At 37.6% G+C, this 21,131-nt stretch overlaps 1 pseudogene; it reads right to left on the bottom strand.

Annotated features, from left to right (window-relative positions):
- Positions 1 to 6,743: 6,743 nt before the first annotated feature.
- Positions 6,744 to 19,075, bottom strand: LOC144454306 (E3 SUMO-protein ligase KIAA1586 pseudogene; annotated as a pseudogene).
- Positions 19,076 to 21,131: the final 2,056 nt, after the last annotated feature.

The raw sequence follows: 21,131 nt of genomic DNA, 5'->3' as shown, positions 1-21,131 counted from the left end.
GTAGAGCTCATGCTGTGCTAAGGACAGTGCATGCACATCCTGTGCACTTATCTGACTCCAATCCCAGATAAACTGCTTATGACCATACAATAACTAGGGGGGTTAAAGATTGTTAAAGATCCATAGAATGGAGCACCGAACCAGGCGACCTTTGCCCATAGATCAGCACCCAAGAGGGGCCTCTGCCCATCAGTGAGACCTCATGAACAGCCTGTGGCCCTCTACATCCTTACAGATCCCCAACAACTCCCCCTTTTTGTTTTTGTTGGAGACGGAGCATATGAAACTCAGTCCCAAAGTTCTTTATCTGATTAGCTATGCACCTGAGCAGACACGGTCCAAAACACAGCATGGCCAGCAAAATCAAACATAATGGCAATAAAGAAGACAATAGAGACATAAAGCAATGTCCAAGGTTATTAAAAGGATTACAGATTTTATCTATCCAATCAAGTATATGTTGGGCAGTTTTATCTGGCATCAAATCCTTATCAGTCACCCTTGCAATATCTTTAGCAATTTCATATAAGTCATCAATATCCACTACAATAGTAGAATTTCCAAACAGCCCATTTAGATGTCTACATATTCTCTGCCAATCCCATTGGGATTTATTGTATTTAGCATTGGTAAGGCAAATGAATTCATACCTATAATCACATTTCAAATGTGTTCTATATTCTAAAATATCCAATTCATCACCTATTTCAATAATGGTTTACTTCATTCCCTCAAGTATATGGTAAAATTCCTCATCTATCCTTTTTTGTGCTTGAAAACCTTTAGACACATTGTGAGCTAATTGATCCATAAAATCAGCTTGAACCATTTCATTTCTTGCAATAGATATAGATTGAGATAAAGATACAGAAGCAGTTATGATAGCTACAAGTGAAACAATTCCTAATACTACACATGAAATACATCTCTTTTTCCTAGCAACTGCTTAATTGATTTCTTTGGTCTATTATTCCAAAAATATGATCAGAACATGACTCATACCAATCTTTGCTTGTCATAGGCACCAAAGCAAACTTTTGTTGTGTAATGATGAAAATAGTTTGGTCTCTAATCTTAGTTCCTATACATTCGGATACACTGCAATTAACACAAGTAACATTATATTCCCCCGAATTCATCATTCTTTCGAGGTGTAAACTGAAATTCCTTCCCCAATCCTGCAGATGCATTCCCTTGTAAAATAACATCAGGTATTGTCTCTCCCCATGTAGCCAGTCTTGGCCATGGCGGTTTTGTCACAAAAGTCTATCTTGTTGTATTTCCTGTCTCTGCTGCTGCTGTGTTCTGTACCAATTTGTAATGAGACTAGATTTTTAAAACTTGAAACATGCATATTACTAATGTGAATGAGCTAAATTATCTTTAGACTGTATTCCAATACTTAAAAACTTTTCTTTTTGATTTGAAGAGGAAAACTCCTCCTTATCTTCTCCTTCTTTCTCCCCCACCCCAACCTGGCCAGGGTTGGAATTCGAGAGAAAGGAAGAGAATATTTTTCAACATAATCTTTCCATCTTACACCCAAAGCTTTGGCCAGAGCTTTAGAATGCAAAAAAGAAAGATAATTTTTTCTCCAAAAGTTTCCAAATCTTTTACTCTCAAATCATCTATTTCTGCTATTCATGCAAACAGATTATACTATTCTTTCTATCCATACTTTTCTTATACCTGTATGTTTAAACTTTCTTGCCTTTTGTCAAATTATATAACCTAAATAATGAAGTACTTTTTCTCCCATCCTCTCCCCCATCCACCCTCTCCCGGGAATGCGGCTGGTATTAGGGAGGGGGAAGGGGAGAAAGTCACTAACAGCATTTCAGAATCCAGTTGCAGCCTTGCTGCCTGGCAGTAAAAGATCAAAACAAATTACAGACATTAATCACAGACCATCATTCACACAGACACAGACAAACACAGAACAAAATGACAAGGAAAATCCAAAAGGGAAACTTGTCAGAAATTCCCTACACAAATGAAATAATACTATTTTTATTTTATTTTTTCTTTTCATGGTATTCTAAAACCAGGCAAAATCTTTCTTAAGGTTTTGGTTTTTATAAAAGGAAACTTTTTCACTTTGTAATGCTCCACAATGTCCACAATATGGTGCTGTGACTACACGTTTCTTTTCTACTTCCCCTTGGGGATTTTTGAAATTCCTCATGGCGGGATTTTTGAAATTCCTCATGGCATGGGGGTTCCTTTGTTCTCACAGCTCCTAAAACTTCCTCATTCTTTGTGCAGCTAATATCCTCCCATGGGGGGGGGTTCTGGCCATTCCTCTGTCTGCTCTGTTCTTAATTCAGCTAAATCAGGATATAACCTATAAATCTTGGGTCTGTTCTCTCTCTCAGGAGATCTGGCTCTACTATTGTTAGGAGCACAACGAGGAAGTTGTTTGAGTACAGGCAGGGAATTTCTTTTCTCACCCTGTATTTCAGTTGCAAGCCCATTTTTATAAGATTAGATAGTAAAAGTACCCAGAGGACTGATTTGGGCCTTTGGTGTTATAAAATTCTGTCAATTGTTCTCCCACTATTTTCCATTGTTCTAAATCTAAATTCCCTTCTCTGGGGCCATGGAGATTTTATATCAATAATATCTAGAAACTCTCTTATTTTCTTAGGAGTTACGAGCACCCCTGTTCCTTAATCACTTTATATATTACTCTAACATTCTGTTCCTTACCTGAGAGTTTACCTAGATTTTGCCTCGCGATAAGACTTTATCTTACCTCTCCGTAGTTTTCTGCCATAGTTTTCTGCCAGGGATACATTCGGAGACCTCTCACAAGGAGGCTGCTGGCTTCCCAAAGACCTTGGCGTGTCCTGACCATGGGGTGATTTCTCACCCGGCCTTCACTTTTCAGGCTAAAGGGGGTCCCATGTTGTGGATCGTGGGTTGTCTTCTCAGCTTCCTCAACTGCCTGACCTTCAGTCTTCAGACTACAAAAGGGGGCCCCACGTTGGGCGCCAATTTGTCACGCGACTAGCTCAGCTCACCACAAGAGCAAGGATCCTATACTAACCTTGAAGGGATAAGACCAGCTTAACCTTCTATCTCAAATGCACATTGATGAGGCAGGAGACAATATGGAAGCAACTCCGTTTAATTTTAACAAAGCATTCACTTAAGTAATAAAGTAACAGGAATTTCTGATGATGTAGAGCTCATGCTGTGCTAAGGACAGTGCATGCATCCTGTGCACTTATCTGACTCCAATCCAGATAAACTGGCTTATGACCATACATAACTAGGGGGTTTAAAGATTGTTAAAGATCCATAGAATGGAGGCACCGAGCCAGGCGACCTTTGCCCATAGATCAGCACCCGAGAGGGGCCTCCGCCCATCAGTGAGACCTCATGAACAGCCTGTGGCCCTCTACATCCTTACAGATCCCCAACATCTTACTCTGATGGATATGTGATTCCATCAATGTATAAACTCCTTCCACGGATATAAACCATAACCTCTCCACTGTAGCCTTCTCATCCATATGATCTAGGACAAATCACTTCTCATGTCCAGATGTTAGATCTCTAGTTGGAATGAATGAACTCTAAAGTACATTCCAGCTTTAATATTATATGACAATGACCTTGGAAGTTTGAATGATTCTTTCCCTAAGAGTGAGTTTCATGATGATTGTTTCCAAGAGATAAGGGGAAGGGGAAGTTTCAGGGAAATGGGGGCTTATATGGTAGACAGCTGATGTAGGGGTGGTACCATAAAATGGAGAGAAAGATGATTTCTTTACAGTATAGAGAAAGCCCTAGAAAATTAGAGGCTGCCAAAGAGATTACTTATTTTAAAATTTTGCTCAGAACAAACAATACAAAGGTCTAGCAATTTAACCAATTTAGCATAGTTTTAAATTAAGCAAAAAATAAAATTAAAATAAGCCAATAGGGAAATATCAAGATGATCAGACACCATCAGTATCTTGACACTGGTAATCACTGGAGTAGACACGGTTAGAATTTTGTTTGTTTGGGATGGAATGAATTGTGAATTTGAATGTGGAAAGGACAAAGTGTATCTAGAAGTAGGGAAAGTGATTAGTTAACTCAAGTTGCTTGTGTAAATACAAGGACTGCAAAGCAGTGTATTGTTAATGGAGTGGAAGTTTATGCGGGGTTTTGCTGCAGGTACAGAATTCAGGTAATTGGAACATGCCCAGTGGGTTGGGATCACAAGGGATTGTGCTCCACCCCTTGAGCAAATTTTCGGTTTCTTCTTCCCAAGTGTGGGACACGGCCTTTAAGGTCCCTTCTAGCTCTCAGTCTGTGATCCAGCGAAGTATGGGTGTGACAGAGAAGTAATACTTGTCCAGAGGCAAGCAACCCCAATATGAGTCCAACCCACAAGACTAGATCTTAATGCAAGTGCTCATGAAGCAATATCAGCATTTGGGGAACGGCGACTACAAAACTTTGGCAGATGTTGAAATGCGACTGGATTATTTCTGAGCCTCCAGTAGTCTTCGTATAGGAAAACAGAACGTCTGGGGTTGGGATGGGAGGCACAAGACTACCCAGAGGTTGGTGAATGATTGAGCTAGAGTGTGTGTTTGAGTGCATCAATAACACCGTGTGTGTCCTTTTCCAGACCTTCTCCCTGCACTTCCATGGCAGCATCTATACCAGGAATATGATAAAGCTGTAAACCCATAAGACTGGAAGTGAACTTTTAAAAAAGGGAAAATTATATTTTTAACCTAAGGAGTAAAAATAACCCAAAACCCTAGTGTTTGAATTACACTTCTAAAATTGACTAAATTTATTTTTTTCTTTTCTCCAATCTAATCATAAATCTAATATTTTCAGTATTTCCCGCAGCAGGAAGAGTTTTCCTATTCAAAAGCATACAGTTTAGAATGTTTAGCTTATTAAGTGATTTAATTGGATAATTACCCTATTTTCTAAATTATTAAGTATTAAAACAAGCCTATGTCAGACATTCCAACAGTAACCTTAAAACCCTAAAATTTAGGTAATTGCAGTCAATTTTTCATTAACTACACTAACAAACATTACTAAATACTCTATACAAGAGGTACTCTGTAGGCTCTGCAGGTATAAAGAAAGATATCTCATAGACCTGATCTCAAGAAACTTTTAATCAAATGGGAGAAGAAGGAAAATATGAGCACAAATAACTATCATAGGTCTTCTGATTGAGATGGCAACATGGAAGTCCATAGAGGAGCCCAGCTCTCTCATATATATTCCAGCAAAGATCCAAAAAGAATTCCAGATGGAATAATAATGATCAAGAAATACCAAGAAAGAAAACAATAAGCTCCTGCATTCAGCCCTGGACTTCACAGAAAGAAAACTAGATGTCTTCAGGCACTGGCAGAGGGATCCCCTCCAGGGATCCCTCCAGGGAAGCCAGTGTGAACTCAATAAATAGTTCTAAACCTGCCAGCACTAAGACAAGGGATGCTCCACAGATGATGAGAATCCCACAGTACTCAGGGAAAAAATTAAACACAAACCAACATCGGTTGGCCACAAGGTCTCCAAGAGTGACTGAAGTAAGCAACAAAAAATTAAATTAAAAATTAAATGAGAGTTCAGAAGGAAAGAACAGAAAGAATGATAAAAAGTTTAAACATAATGTAGAAAAGCTTACCCAAACAGCATACTTTCTGAAAAAAGAATGGAGCAAATAGAATTCAAAGACCCAAGAAACAACAAGAAATATTAGAAGAAAATCAAATGTTTAAAAAAAAGAAGAAAATGTAAGGTATCTTCTATCAAACACACTGCCCTGGAAAACAGGTAAGGAGAAATAATTTGTAAAATCAGATTCCCTGAAAACCATGAACAAATGAAAATCTTGGATATTGTATTTCAAGAAATCATAAAAGAAAGCTGACTTTATATATCACAACCAGAGGACAAAATTAAAATAGAAACAATCTACCAATCATTTCCTGTAAGAAACCCCAAACTGAAAACATCCTGTAACAGTATAATTAAATTCTAGAACTTCTAAGTCGAAGAAAAAACACTGCAAATAATCAAAAAGAAAGAGTTCAAGTACTAAGCACAATTACTATCACAGCAGACTAGGGAAGAGGGAAGTGGGCATTTACATGACATGCAGTATGTGTCAGGTGGAGTGCTAGGAGGTTTTTCATACATATTTTCTCATTCAATTCTCACAACTCTGCAAGGTAGACACTCTTTTCTCATTCCCATTTCACAGTTGAGGAAACTGAGGCAAACAAAGATGAAGGGTCACAGAGTTAGTAAATATCTGAGGTAAATTTGAAGTCTAGGCCCAGGCTCTATCCACTGTGCCACTCGCTGCCTCTATACCAGACTATGAGGAAGCTACTAGAAAAGAGAGAAAATCTTGGGTTATGACTTCCAAAAGGCAAAAGATGAAGGCTTACAAACAAAAATAATTTGCCCTACAAAACTGACTATAAGTCTATAGGAGAAATATGGTCCTTTAGTGGAATAGAACATTTCCAAAAATCCCTGACGAGAAGCAGAGAATAGCAGAAACTTCAAAATGCAAACAATAAAGTCAAGAGAAACTTCTCCAGGGGGAGAAGTATGTGTGATCATACTTATATACACATATGTACACAAGTTTATTATAAATATTATTGACATAAAGGATACATAGAACAAAACTTACAAATAATGATAAAATACACAATACCCTTTATTGTGAATTTCACATAGCCAATTGCTTCTGTTGGTTATGGCAAACTATCAGTAGCCAATCCATAGTTGCAATTCCACCATGATTTGACTAATAACAGAGCTGCATCCCAATCTGCTCATTCTTTTCTCAATAAATTTATTGTTGTTAAATCTGATGTGCCAGTTAAACTATGTTTCATCCTCATATAAATTATAATCATTAAATCAAAACCTCTTTCAAATTTAACACTATTGATTGTGACAGTGACAACTATCCTTTGTGCTTTTTGTATAGTTGCAGGACATTGTCTGAGTCTACATTGTTACATACAAAATCCTGAAAACTGTCTAAAAATCAATCTCATGTTTTAAAATGTCACTTAAATGAAACAACTTTTTCACCAGCTCTCCATGGTGAAGTTAGTTCTTTATAAGGCAAAGTAAATGATTCTGATAAATCAAAATAATTTAAAATGTTTTTGTTGTTATTTCTGTCCAATAAAAGACATAAGTTTATGTACTGAACTCTATTTTCTAGGAAGATATTCCTAGGAAGAGCATTAAATTTATTATTTTTATTAAGTGGAATGTCTTTAAACTTATCTGGCTCAATCAAATATTCAACTTGAGACTCACACCTTCAAATTCCAATCTTTGAATTTCCCAAAGTTCTCATGGTACATTTGATTAATTTTTGTGCTTTCTGGATATTAGTTGATCTTGACTGCAACGCAGTCAAAAGTAATGAAAATTCTTCAAGAATGTCAATCATTAAAATGAGGTCTTGCAAGAAATTAATATTGATTAATCTCTTTGCCCAACCAGAATGAGAAAGAGAAAATGGATATGTAATTCAGGATATTTGTGCCATACAGCACATGCTGCCCATCTCAGTTCTGGTACCCAACCAATTTTAATAATTTCAATTTCAAGTTCTTTAGCTGTTCAGTTTGATTTTTGTTACATTGGTGATAAATAGAATACATTTTATCTGGAAATATTTTAAATGATTAATATGTTTTATTTCAGACACTGATTTGACGAGTGGTAATTGTAATCAATGATTTGAACACTGCTAACTGACAATTTTAGCAAAATTTTCTAACAACTTCATAGCTACTTTAGACTTTCTTCCCAGAAACATACGAGCACCACCAGAGCAAAATATAATTAAATTAGCTTTCAAATATTCATTATTAAACCCACTATCATTCAGACAATAACATATTGAAAATACCACACTCTGCTGTGGTTGACACCACTTTTATTAAAACAATAAATAACATTATGAATGCATGAGCTGATTGAACTGCACACTGGGTGTATTTAGCAATCAGCTCACAAACTTCCTGAAAATTTGACTACTGGCTTTCAAAAGACAGTAGGAGCCAGTTCCAGCACACCACTGAAGAAACAAGACTCAAATATACTCACATAAAGCTAAATTGAGGGGCTGACACAGAATTCATTAAGCTTCTGGAAAACTCAGAAAAGCAAAGGTAACAAATGTGATCTCAGGCAAGGCAACAATAAGAACAGATATAATTAAAAGATAAAGAGGGAAAATACATAATACATAAAGGCACCATAGACACTGAAATAACATGAATATTTAGTATGTGTGCACTAAATGACATAGCATTTAAGTTCCTTAAACAAAAGCTAATATAATTACAGGAAGAAATAGACAGCAAAACTATAACAATTGGGGAACTCAGTGTGCCTTTTTCAGTCTTAGACAAATCTAAATAAAATATAAACAAGAAAGAAGTTAAGGGCCTAAATGTATTTGAGAAAAGTTTGATATGATAGATTTCTGGGGATTATTCAATTGGAATAGGAAGGATTACGCATATTTCTCATCTGGACGTGGCAGCTTTGAATAGTCAAATGTACAGAGTGTGCAGTTGGAGGGGGAATGTCCCATATGTTTGAAGACAACCTTTGTCATCAGTTAATTAAGAAACTAAATCTTCTTTACTTTGCATTGCAACTGGATGAAATGGCAAATGTAGTTAAGGGTGTTCATTTGATTACGTATGTATACTATGTTGTTGAAATTGACTGCAGGAAAGATTCATTATTTTGAAGCCTATTGTTGGTAATGTCATATCAAGAGAAATTATCAATATAATTAAAAGATTGTTTGTTATTAATGAAAATGTCCCAATGTGGGATAATTGCATTGGACTTGGCACCAATAGTACTCAACCAATATCAGAACAGAAGTCAAGTCTTCCATTACTAGTTAAAAATGAGACTAGTTCCACATTGCTTTCCACAATGGCTAGACCAATTCACAGTTCTACCAATCCTACTTTAGTGTGCTTATTCTCCTATAGCACCTCCACTGTCCTCTATTTATTAAGCACCTACTTCTAGGCACTGTTCAGGGATCTAAGTCAAAAATAAAACTGATCCTGCCTTCATGGGGCTTACACTCTAACTGAGGAAAGGAAACCTACTACTGAGAACAATTAATCAACAAGTATTTATTAAGGCTTACTATGTGTCAGGCACAGTACTAAGTGCAGAGGATACAAAGAAAGGCAAAAACAGCCCCTGCCCTCAAGACCCTTATGTTCTAACAAGCAAGATAACATGTAAATAAATATAAGATACATTCAGAGTAGATGGAAAGCAACCATAGAAGAGAAGAAACTAACAGGCCAATCTCTAATAGACACTCCTGCAAAAAGTAGCATTTGAGCTGACTCTTGAAGTAAACCAGAATTCTAAAAGATGGAAGTCAGGAAGGAAAGACTTCCAGGTATGGAGACCAGCCATAATGCACAGAGATGAAAGATGGGAGTGTCATATACGAGGAAAAGCAAGTAGACCAGAGTATATAGAGGGAAATAATATGTAAGAAGATAGAATATAGGAAGATTTCAGGTTATGGAAAGGTTTAAATGCCAAACAAAGGATTTTCTATTTGATCCTGGAGACAGCAGAGAGCCACTGGAGTTCATTAAGTAGGAGGTGACACGGGATGATCTACGCATTAGGAAAATCTCTTTGGCAACCAAGTAGAGGACAAAGACTTGAAGCAGAGAGATGATTAGAAGACTAATACAATTGTCCAGACAAGAGGTAATGAGGGCCTGAAATAGGATAGTAGCTATGTGAGTGGAGAGAAGAGGACATATAGGAGAGATGTTGTAAATGTAGACACAATAAGAATTGGCAATTGATTGGTGATAATGATGAATCACAGATGATTCCTAACACTGCAAACCTGGGTAACAGGAAGGATCATGGTGCCCTCAACAGTAACAGAGACACTTGGAAGAGAGGAAAGATTGGAAGGAAAGATAAAAAAGTCATCATATAACCTATAATCAAGTTTATGATCTCACTACAGATAATGATACATGATCCAGGAATTCAGAGAAAAGAAAGATAAGGGTGGAGTGAAGTCATTTGTGTACAAGATACAGTGGACATTAAAGCTTTGGTGAAGAGGTAGGAAGAATAAAAAAAATCACAATCAAAGGCACAAAGTAGAAATAAACATGATATACAAGGGCTCAATAAGAATATTAGCCTGACTGAAAGTCAAAACCCCCACAAACAGAACCTGCTTGTTCTTTCTATAGATGTTATACAAGCACCATCAGACAAATCACTTCCCCTCTCTGGGCCTCAGTTTCCTAATGTGTACAAGGAGGGGGTTGGACTCTGGGGTCTCTAAAGCTCCTTCTAGGTAGAACATTCTATAACTATGAGATTTAGGTTAAAGAAACAATAAAGTATCTCCCATTGCAAAAGAATTTTGAAAGATCTAACATCCAGATTCTCCTAGCCCATGGCACTTCTAGGTGTGTTCTTTTAAAAAAAAAATTTTAAGGCAGGTTTATTTATGTAGCATTGTTATGGATTTGCCAAAGAAATTACAATAGTAAAGACAGATGCCTGCTGTGTTGATTAGAAATCACACAGGCAAGAGTATGGTGGTAAATGTTTAACAACCAGCTCTTTGAGAAAAAAAATGCATACAAAATACACTTTTAAATTTAACCTAAAATAAAGTTTAATCTACATTAGTAACATTTTCCCCATCAGTTTCTCAAGTCTAGACAATAAATAAAACAATAAATAAAGCCCTGACTTGTAGCTTTGCCTATTTCTGAGATGTAAATGCTCACACTGAACATTTAAGCACAGGTTCTCCTAAGCCTGGTTAAGCTGGCTCCAGCACACCCTTGTTTCCCTTTTTAATCCCCAGGGAATTGCCTCAACTGTGTGACTGACAAATCAAGGCTTTAACTGACAAGCTAGCCCCTCCTAATCTGAACGATTATGGGCAGCAGGACAACGGATTTTAGCACCAGAACAGCATGTTGAAGCCAGAGACGGGCAGCAGCCAACTCCAGTATCAATGGAACTGGAGGCTAGAGACCCAAAGCAGTGGTTTCTCCATTTTTCCCCTTCACTCCTTTCCTCATCTTCCTCACACCTCCTGGAAGAACATATACTCGATTCTTAAATTTTATCTATTTCATAAAAATGTTTTTCTTTCTATTTGCTTTGTCTTTTAAGCCAGTTATTATGATAAATGTGGCTAACCAATACACCGAAAATCTCTGTGGAAAAGGTACTTTCTTTTTTCTTTTTTTTTAATTATCAAACAATTTTTTTTCTCTTTCATCTTCTTCCCCTCCCCATGAGGGGTGAGAGAAATAAGAAATTTAAAAAAAATTCTTATAACAAAGAAGCATAGTGAAACAAAACTAATTCCCACATTGACCACCAAAAAATACATCTCATTCTGAATATCAGTCCATCACCTGTCAAAGGTGGGTAGCATGCTTCATCACTGATCTCTGGAAACATGGTGGATCATTGCTTTGATCAGAGCTATTAAGTCTTTCAATGCTGTTTGTTTTCATAATATTGATGGGCAGCTAGGTGGCATTGCGGACAGAGTGCTTGGCCTGTAGTCAGGAAGACTCCTTTTCCTGAGTTCAAATCTGGTCTCAGACATTTACTAGCTGTGAAACCCTGGGCAAGTCACTTAACCTTCTGTGCCTCAGTGTCTTCATCTGTAAAAAGAGCTGGAGAAGGAAATAGAAAACCACTTTACTACCTCTGCCAAAAAAAAAAAACCCAAATGAAAACTCCATGACGAGTTGGATACAACTGAACAACAACATAAATTGTTGTCCTGATTCTTTATACTTCACTCTGCATCCATTCAAGGTCCAGGTTTCTCTGAAACTGTCTCTTTCTTCATTTCTTATAACACAGTAGTATTCCATTACATTCATATATTATAATTTGTTCAGCCATTTCCCAATTGTTGGGTACTACTCTTAAAGTCCTTTCCACTACAAAAAAAAAAAAGAGCTACTTACAAATATTTTTGTACATATAAAACTTTTTCCTCTTCTTTTATTTTCTTTGGGGTATAGTCCTAGAAGAAGTATTACAGTGTCAAAGAGTATGTACAGGAAGCTTTCTTAAACTCTCTTAATTTTAGTGCCTTCTCCCTGTTAATTATTTCCTGGTTTTCCTCTTGTTGTACATATTTGTTTGCTTATTGCCTCCCCTTTATGATTCATGAGCTCCTTAAGGGCAATGACTATTTTTTGCCTCTTTTTGTATACCCAGAGCTTAACACAGTGCCTATACACAGTAGGAACTTAATAAATGCATACTGACTTACTAACTTTTTGGACATAGTTTCAAATTGTTTTCCAAAATATCTGGACCAATTCATAACTCCACCATCCATGCATCAAAGTGGCTGTTTTCCCACAACTTCTCCAACATTTGACATTTTCCTCTTTGGGGGGTCCAACTTTTCCAATCTGATGGATGTGCTTTATTTCTTCTTTAACTTCAACTTCATAGAGTCATAGAATGTTCTAGATAGAAGGAACTAATTTATTGCTAAAATAAAGTGGAAAGATAATAAGAGAGCAACTTGGAGGGAGAGATAGATGTACAAGCTGCTTTGCCAGAATGGTTCCCTGGCTAGGGCCTCAGAGCTTAAAAGATTAGATAGACAGATAGATACATAGACAAACAGACAGATATACACATATAACTCTCTCTACATATACATACACATACAGAGAGAGAGAGAGAGAGAGAGAGAGAGAGAGAGAGAGATGGAGAGAAGGAAATTTCTCAGAGGTAAGACTTTTACCAAGAATACTCTCTAGGGCAATACATCAGCAATCTATGTTAAGGTGGAGGGGAAGGGGGAAGGGGCTGCAACTAGCTAAGCCATTATTGGAGTTGGGCCTCTGCCATTTTTCTTCCCTTTTTTCCCCAGCTTAATTCAAGAGGAAAACCCTTTCTGGAGGTGAAGAGCCAAGGAGGAGCCTGGGCCACATAAATGTAAGGTTAAGAATGACCAAATAACCCTGCCCACCTACACAGTATAGCAGCACAAAATACCACTGCTAGATATATCATGATTATGCAGAATTCCATTTTACTACTGTTAGCATTTTAAATATTTTCAAGCCTTTTCTTAAGAAATGGTAGGAAAAGATATTGCATTTTCTTACAGCTTTAGAATGGCTAAAAAGATATTCCAACATAATCTGATTTGTTGGAATCAAATTCTATATAGCATTTTTTGTGTCTAAAATGCAATTCTCCCTGATGACTCATGCTTCTAGTCGTCAAGAATGGAAATGCAGTAGGAGATGGGAAAAGACAGAAAAGGACAAAAACAGAACTTGAATTTTGACCTGACTTGAGATTCATGTGACACATATGCCTGAGATAACCTGTACACACCTTTTAAGCAACTCACTAGTTTTTTTTTCTAATTCATATCATCTCTGCATTTCTGATTTATCTATTTCTTTCTTTCTTTCTTTTTCTTTTTTTTTTTTTTGGTGAGGCATTGGGGTTAAGTGACTTGCCCTGAATCACACAGCTAGTAAGTATTATGTGTCTGAGGTCACATTTGAATTCAGGTTCTCCTGACTCCAGGGCCAGTGCTCTATCCACTGTGCCATCTAGCCGTCCCAACCAGGGCTATTTCTTCAGCAAGCCAAACTAATAGTTCGAGGCTTAGGAGGCAAGAATGTCAACTCCAGCCATGACTGATCCATAGGTGGAGACTTTAGACTTTTAAGCTAAAAAGAATGACTCCTAAAAAGCCAACCAAAAGGCCTCTTTAGGAAGAGTATTGTAAATAAATGAGAAATCATCCTATGCTGAACTAAAACTATGGCATGGTTACACCTGGAATACAGTGCTATATACAAGAACTTCTGGACAAAGCAATGAACTCACAACTGAAAAAAAATACTGTCATCAAATCAACAAGCATTTATTAAATGCCTACTAAGCCTAAAAGTATAGATAAGTTTGTGGAAAACCCAGCCTAAGAATGGTTTGAGTTAATTCATAGATGATAGAAGCAAGGAAGCTCAAAGTTTGAAGATAAATCAGAAATCATCTAGGCCACCTTTAACATGAATCCCCTCTTCCATATTCCAATCAGGTGGTTATTTAGCTTCCACTGGAAGACCAGTAATAATGGAAAGCCCATTACCTCCCAAAGCCACCCATTACCTATCACTCATTTTGACTGCTCTAATTGTTAAGAAATCTTTCCTTACATTGAACCACAGTCTGCCTCCCTGAAACTTCCAATCATCTGTGGGCCATAAAATTCAAACCTATAACAAATGTCACTGAGACAGAGCTCGGAGCATATTTAATTTATTAGGTATACCAATGGTCCCTAAATAATTGGGTCTAAGACCTTTCTCATGGTCAGGGACCCCTCTGCTTGAGGAAAAATTGCTTTTATAACCATTGAGGGAGTAACAAAAATAGAATGAGGTGGTACAACTCCAGAAGTGGGGAATTCTTATGGTTGGCTAAGGGCAATGTCCATCAATCCTAATCACTTTATCAAGAGGTCTTTCACAGGTCATTAACTATAGGTCATCAACCAAAGGCTGTCAATTGTAAGCCATCTCAGCAGAGGCTTTCCAAAGATTATAAGATCCTGTCAACATCTCAAGGCCTTACATAGGTCATAAGACCCTGTCATCAAAGTCTTGGGCCTTCCAAAGGCCATCAAACACTAGCACTCGACCAACAGTATCCTAGGATCCAAGAAAATTGTGATTTTGAAGCAAAGGTTACTAGAAAATGGATGGAAATGATTCTTAAGGGTGGAGACGCAAATGATCCTTATTTATAAGCCAAGTGGTTGGGGGAGGGGGGACAGTGTTAGTTCAGCAATTTCATTCTTATTAGATTCTTAGCTGTCAGTATAAATCCATCTGATAAATCAAATACAATTAATGTAATCATCAATACATGATTAATTAATCAATCATAACTCTTATCCTAGCCATATTAACAAATATAATTATCTTAACTCTTAATTCTATTTTGCTTAATTCTATTTTGCTTAATTCACTAATACAATCACTGATACCCATCAAATCACAAAGAACTGAATAAATGCTGATTAAAATGGTTAGGGGCATCAAAATTATTGTCTCACATTTTACTTCTAATTCTTCCCTCTGGGGCAAGACAAAATAATTTTCATCCCTCTTCCATGCAGTTGCCCTTCAAATATTTAAACAAATTTATCATATAAGTATACACACAAAATCTTCATGCTAAATACCCTATTTTCTTCAACTTCTTCCCATCATCAGGTTTCCATCATCTAACTATTCTGGTAAGTCTCCACTATCATATCTATTATTTTGAATACTATTCTTTTATTAATGCATTTGTTAAATAAAGCATTTAACTTAAAACTGTTAGGTTTTTTGGATGCATTTTTTCAATGTTAACAGTCCTATAATAGACTATTAAGGAAAATTAGAGGACTTTAGGCTCATGAGAGGACTTTTATCCCTCATGAAATTAGAGATATCACAAAGGACTATTTGTGCTCTGCTAGAAAACACTGCTTCAAAAACAGAATTTGAGGCTGCAAAGGTTTCTCCTTGTGCTTTTTCAAGTCAAGCAGTTTACAGTAGTCTTTCAAAATCTAAAGGTATGTGTAAGCCTCTTCCAGTTTCCAGGTTTGCCCTTCATAAGAGCCAGGTTAAGATTTAATGTTATAGGGGCAGCTACGTGAAGCAATGGATAGAGCACTGGCCCTGGAGTCAGGTGGACCTGAACTCAAATCTGGGCTCAAACATTTCCCAGCTATGCCCCAACGGCCTTAAAAAAAAAAAACCACAGATTGAATGTTACAATCTTCCATTCCCCAGTCAATGTATGTTATGTTCTTCTCATACAAGCTTGACAATATCACTAGGATGGGTTCTACATGCCCAAGGGCTCTCCATATTTGTGGAGTATCTGACAACTGAGTGTGCCACAGGAAAAAAAAAAAGACCTTCCTCTTCTGAAGTAATTCCTCCACAATATACTAAAGCAAACTTCACATGGCATCCCAAACAACTGGTTCTCGTTTCTCAATTAAGTTAAATGTCATTTAAATAAGGGTGCTTCACAGATTTATTGCTTCTCACTTGTGGTTTGCTTCTGATAACTGACATTTAAACTCCAATGGCTTGGATATTAACATTGAGGCTTACACCTGTTCCAGGATTCCCAGAGTACTCCTATTAAGTCTGGGTTAGATAAGGAAGTGACAATTAATTTAACATAATAAATATGGGGTTAAAAATAGTTAGGAACCAGGGAAGTCAATATGAGAAGCCCTTTATGCAAGCAAATTTTATTTCACAGTTCTATATTTGGCTATGTTTTAATATTTTAATTCTTGCTAAAGGAAAAACGTTCGGTCCAGACCTATGATTTCATTGGTGTAGCGAACTGCTGATCTGGAAACTCCTTCCGCTAATCAGCAACTTATTCCTAACTTAGAATCTTAAAGAATTCCTGAGGGACTCAAGTCAACTGACTTACCCAGGATCATTGGAGCTCTTCTAGATGACACAACAGATATTACATCTCTAAAGAAAATACTGCAATTTATTTATTTTTTTTTATTTCATATAGGCAATCGGGGTTAAGTGACTTGCCCAGGGTCACACAGCTAGTATTTGTCTTAGTATCTAAGTATCTAAGGCCATATTCGAACTCAGGTCCTCCTGACTCCAGGGCTAGTGCTCTATCTACTGTGCCACCTAGGTGCCCCTGATTTAGAGGCAGCTAAGTGGCTCAGTGGCTAGAGTGCTGGCCCTGGAGTCAGGAAGACATGAATTCAAATCTGGCCTCACACACTTATTAGCTGTATTACCCAAGTTAAGTCACTTAATCGCTGACTCAGTTTCCTCAACTGTAAAATGGGGATCATAATAGCACTTCACAGTTTGTTGTGAAAATCAAATGAGATAATATTTGTGAAGATATGAGATAATATTTGTGAAGACATGAGGTAATATCTGTGTCATGGGTTGGTGTTATATAAATGCTAGCTCTTACTATTACTGTAAATTCAAATTTTGTAAAGAGTTTCCTATGAGCTGCTAACCCTTCATGGTTCTACAAATTCTTCTAGTGATGCTTTAGACTGAATCGTTATACTTTTGATAGGACAACTAGGTGGCACAGTAGATAGTGCACCAGGCTGGGAGTCAGGAAGATTTATCTTCCTGAGTTCAAATCTGACACTAACTGTGTCACCCCGGACAAGTCACTTAACTCTGCCTCGGTTTCCTCATCTGTAAAATGAGCTGGAGAAGGAAATGGCAAACCATTCCAGTATCTCTGCCAAGAAAACCTGAAATGGGGTCATAGAGAGTTGGACACAACTAGAAACAACTAAATAACAACAAAATATTTTTATATTTTATTTTACAGTGCCTTTCTCTGTCACTTGGGTGTTACACTTATTCTCAACTGTTAAGAAGATCAAAGAAACCTTCCAAACGTGATTGCTGCATCATGCCTCTGAAATCCTTCACAGATGAGCACATTTAGTTGGACGTGGCCAGAGCAACTCAGTACACTCCATGGATGGTTCCAATTGGCCTATTCCATGCCTGCTCTCTGGGTATGTCCTCTCAATTCAACCACCAGTCAATGGATGTTAGGTTCTTCCTCACTAGAACAACCAGCTCACATGAGCTAAAGAATATGACCTGGATGAGTTCTGCACGTCCATAGGCTCTCTCTTCCCTCCCCTTTACACAAAGAAATTACACCCATTGTGGTAAATAACACAGCCTATGAACATATAACATATGACAGACAGTTACTGTCTAATTCACAAGGGGAAAGCATTTTTGTATTCAGGAAGTGTTTGTTATTCATTACAATGCCCAGAAAAGTCTGATGATTCTTGAAAACCCCAAAATTGGGTAGATTGTGAGGCTAGACACACTCTTCGTGCCTTGCGGCAGATTTTGTTACTTGTAGATCGGAGCCCAGAGCAGATCTAATAAACATGGGGATGTTCAAGGCAGGGATATATTTTGGTAGGGGGCAGGAAGGAAAGTATTTTCCCTAAAGTCAAAAGATCTGGGTTCACATCACTTTTATTGACACTTACCACCTATGTGACTTTGGGGAAGTCACTTAAATCTGCTTGGATTTCAGTTAATTCAATTGTAACATGAGAGAGTCAAACAGAATAAACTCTAAGGTCCCTTCCAGCTCAGGATGGATGTTTCTATGTATAATCCTTGGAGTTTCCCTTACACGGGTATGCTGCCCTCTCTCCTTCCTGTGGCCTTCCCTGTTGGAGGGTACAGGGCAGGAACACTGTGTGATCAGTGTTTTCCATTCCTCCACATGTCATGTGTTGTACTCTGCCCCCTCTTCAAAGTAGGGAGGCTTGGCTTTCTGATACAAGTGAATCTGTGATAAGGCTATTTAGATATAGTCCATGCTGCATTGCTGATAAGGTGGACAATCCAATCAGCACAGCCTTAAAGCAATCCCCATGTCAGTCTGAGGTCAAAATTGAACCCCATTTCCACCGTCCTCTGGATCTGACAAGTTCATCAATGGCATCTAGATGTCAAGTGGTAAGAGTGCTCAGATACTTACTAGCTATGTGACCCTGGACAAGTCACTTAACCTTTGTCTACATCAGTTTCCTCATCTGTAAAACGATAACAATTGCATCTACAACCCAGGGTTGTTGTAAGGATAAAATGAGATATTTGCAAATTGCTTTACAAACCTTAAAATGTTGATAATGACGATGTTGATGAAGACAGTGACAAGAAACTTGCCTGTGTTTTCTCAGACATATTAAACCCCACATTCACTGTATAACAAATGAGAAAGTAAGCTTAGAAATTAGACATATTAAACCCCACATTCACTGTATAACAAATGAGAAGGTAAGCTTAGAAATTATTAAAGACCCACTGAGGAGGAGTGGAGTGGCATTTTTAGCTGATGCATCCTTTGAACAAACCTTCTTCAGGGAAGCAATTCCTGTGGAAAAGGGGCCAGTCATCCCTATCAACTAATGCTCAACTGCCACATAGACAAGGCAACCTAGCCAAAGCAGTAAAGGCACCCTAAGGGAGAGAAAGGATGCTTCCTTTTTTTTTTAGCATGCTCCAGACCAGTCAAACCACCTTTGACACCTCAACAACCACATCCCCTCATATGCTTGTGGAGATAACCCAGGAATCTGGACCTAAGAGTCTTGGGAATAGCAATGCCCACTGAACCACCAGCCCTCATTTCAACTTGGGTCCCACAGCTATTAGTGAAGGGAGCAATCGCTGTGGAGGAGCCCACTTTCTCACCAATCACCACCACCAACTGCTGACCAAGGGTCACCAAAGGACAGATAAGCCTAAGGGCCTTGGGAGCGGGAGCGGCAGCACCTCCAGACCACTGGTCTTGCTTCCAGCTCACCCCTCATAAACCATTTAGCAAAGGGTAAAACAGTCTTCCCCATGGAAAACAACCACTATTAGAAGCCAATCTCACACCAATGACTACTCCTCAAGTGTCAATCAGGGCTTGATTTTTTTTCTGTCCTAGAGAAAACAATCAGAGCAAATGTTACATAGTTCCAAAACAATTCTTTATTTGTGTAATATAAAGATATTGAAAAGATATTTAAATATTATAAAATTGCTTATAATTTCACTAGGACCTTGCAAAGCATACACAACACTCAGTGGAAGACATACAGTGAGAAATTTGACCATATTCTGAAGAGATGTGATTCAAAATGATGAATTTTATTTATTTGTTTCAGCAAACTGTCCTTAATTTTTCCGTACAATGTTGCAGTTGGACTACAGAGCTAAACTCTTTTCCCATTTTGGAATTCTGTATTTCTATGAAATATGGTATAAAATGGTTAAAGATGGTGATGAGTAAAATTCTACTCATAAAATGGCCAAGCTGGCCAAGGAAGACATCAGCTTGATTTGTGACCTGATTGATTCACACTGGCAAAAGGAGATGATTGGCCATTTCTGCAACTATGTCAATTAATGTTGATATGATGGCACCTTTCTAGTCAGGTGACCTAAAGAATTTAAGTACTCCCTGGCCAATCTCTTAGGTAATTGCTGTCTATTAGGTCATTAATTTAAGAACTCCATGGTTTCTGCACCAGTGGTCTGTATGTTTTCCCCTGTCATTTCTATGAAGCCACAGAATGCTGAGTGACCAAAGCCATGCTACCATATTGGCTTTCACTGGCTTCCACCCCAAGAAAATAGCTACCAAGCAATAACTGAGATTGCTTTCAGTTTGATACTAAAACACTCATGACTACAGTTCTTTTCTCACCTCCAGGTTATGAATTTAGAAATTCTGATCCTTCAAACTAGAAACTTATTTAGGACTCTTTTCTCATTTCAAGTTAGCCTCTCTACTTTTCCATGAACTTCTCTATTCACAGTCCAAGTCCAACTTTCAACCTAAGCTGTGTCTTTGGGGATAGAATTTTTCTAGTACTTATGCTTAATTTTCACAGGGAAGCCCTTGCATTTCCTTGACGTTTTGTTGACAGTCACAATGACAATACAGTTGGTTAGTTCTGTTTTAATCATAACACGGTGAGAAATTTACAGTTGGGTGCCTTCATATAATGTTTGGTATCTGACAGCACTACACAGAATTATTATTTTACCAAACCCCTCCCAAATTACTCAGCAACTGAATAGATAAACTCTGCTTTCAAGGGGAAAAAATACACAACCACCCACAAAACACCCTAAATCTTCCCGTGAATAATCAATAGTAGAAATCAGGAACTATAATAGAATTGATGAATGCTTAATCTGCATGTTAATGGGAAGGAATACTAAACAAAATGAAAAATATAAGCAAGTTCAGAGGCCATTCAAATCTGGAGGAGTGCTCCTCTAGATAAAAAGCCTAAGATTTTGGTCTTAAGAAGAGTTACAATACATCTTGCCTATGTCATTTCCACAGAATACATCTTCTAAGGTTCAATTAACATGAGTCACTGTTCAACTTTTATGAATCTTTTTTTCATCATGGTAAACACGACCAAAAAACAACAACAGCAGCAACACATC

Source organism: Phascolarctos cinereus, unplaced genomic scaffold, assembly GCF_003287225.1.
Source record: "Phascolarctos cinereus isolate Bilbo 61053 unplaced genomic scaffold, phaCin_HiC Scaffold_726;HRSCAF=1367, whole genome shotgun sequence".
In the NCBI taxonomy this organism is placed as follows: Eukaryota; Metazoa; Chordata; class Mammalia; order Diprotodontia; family Phascolarctidae; genus Phascolarctos; species Phascolarctos cinereus.
Note: the sequence above shows the minus strand (reverse complement) of the source record. Positions and strands in the feature narration are given on the sequence as shown.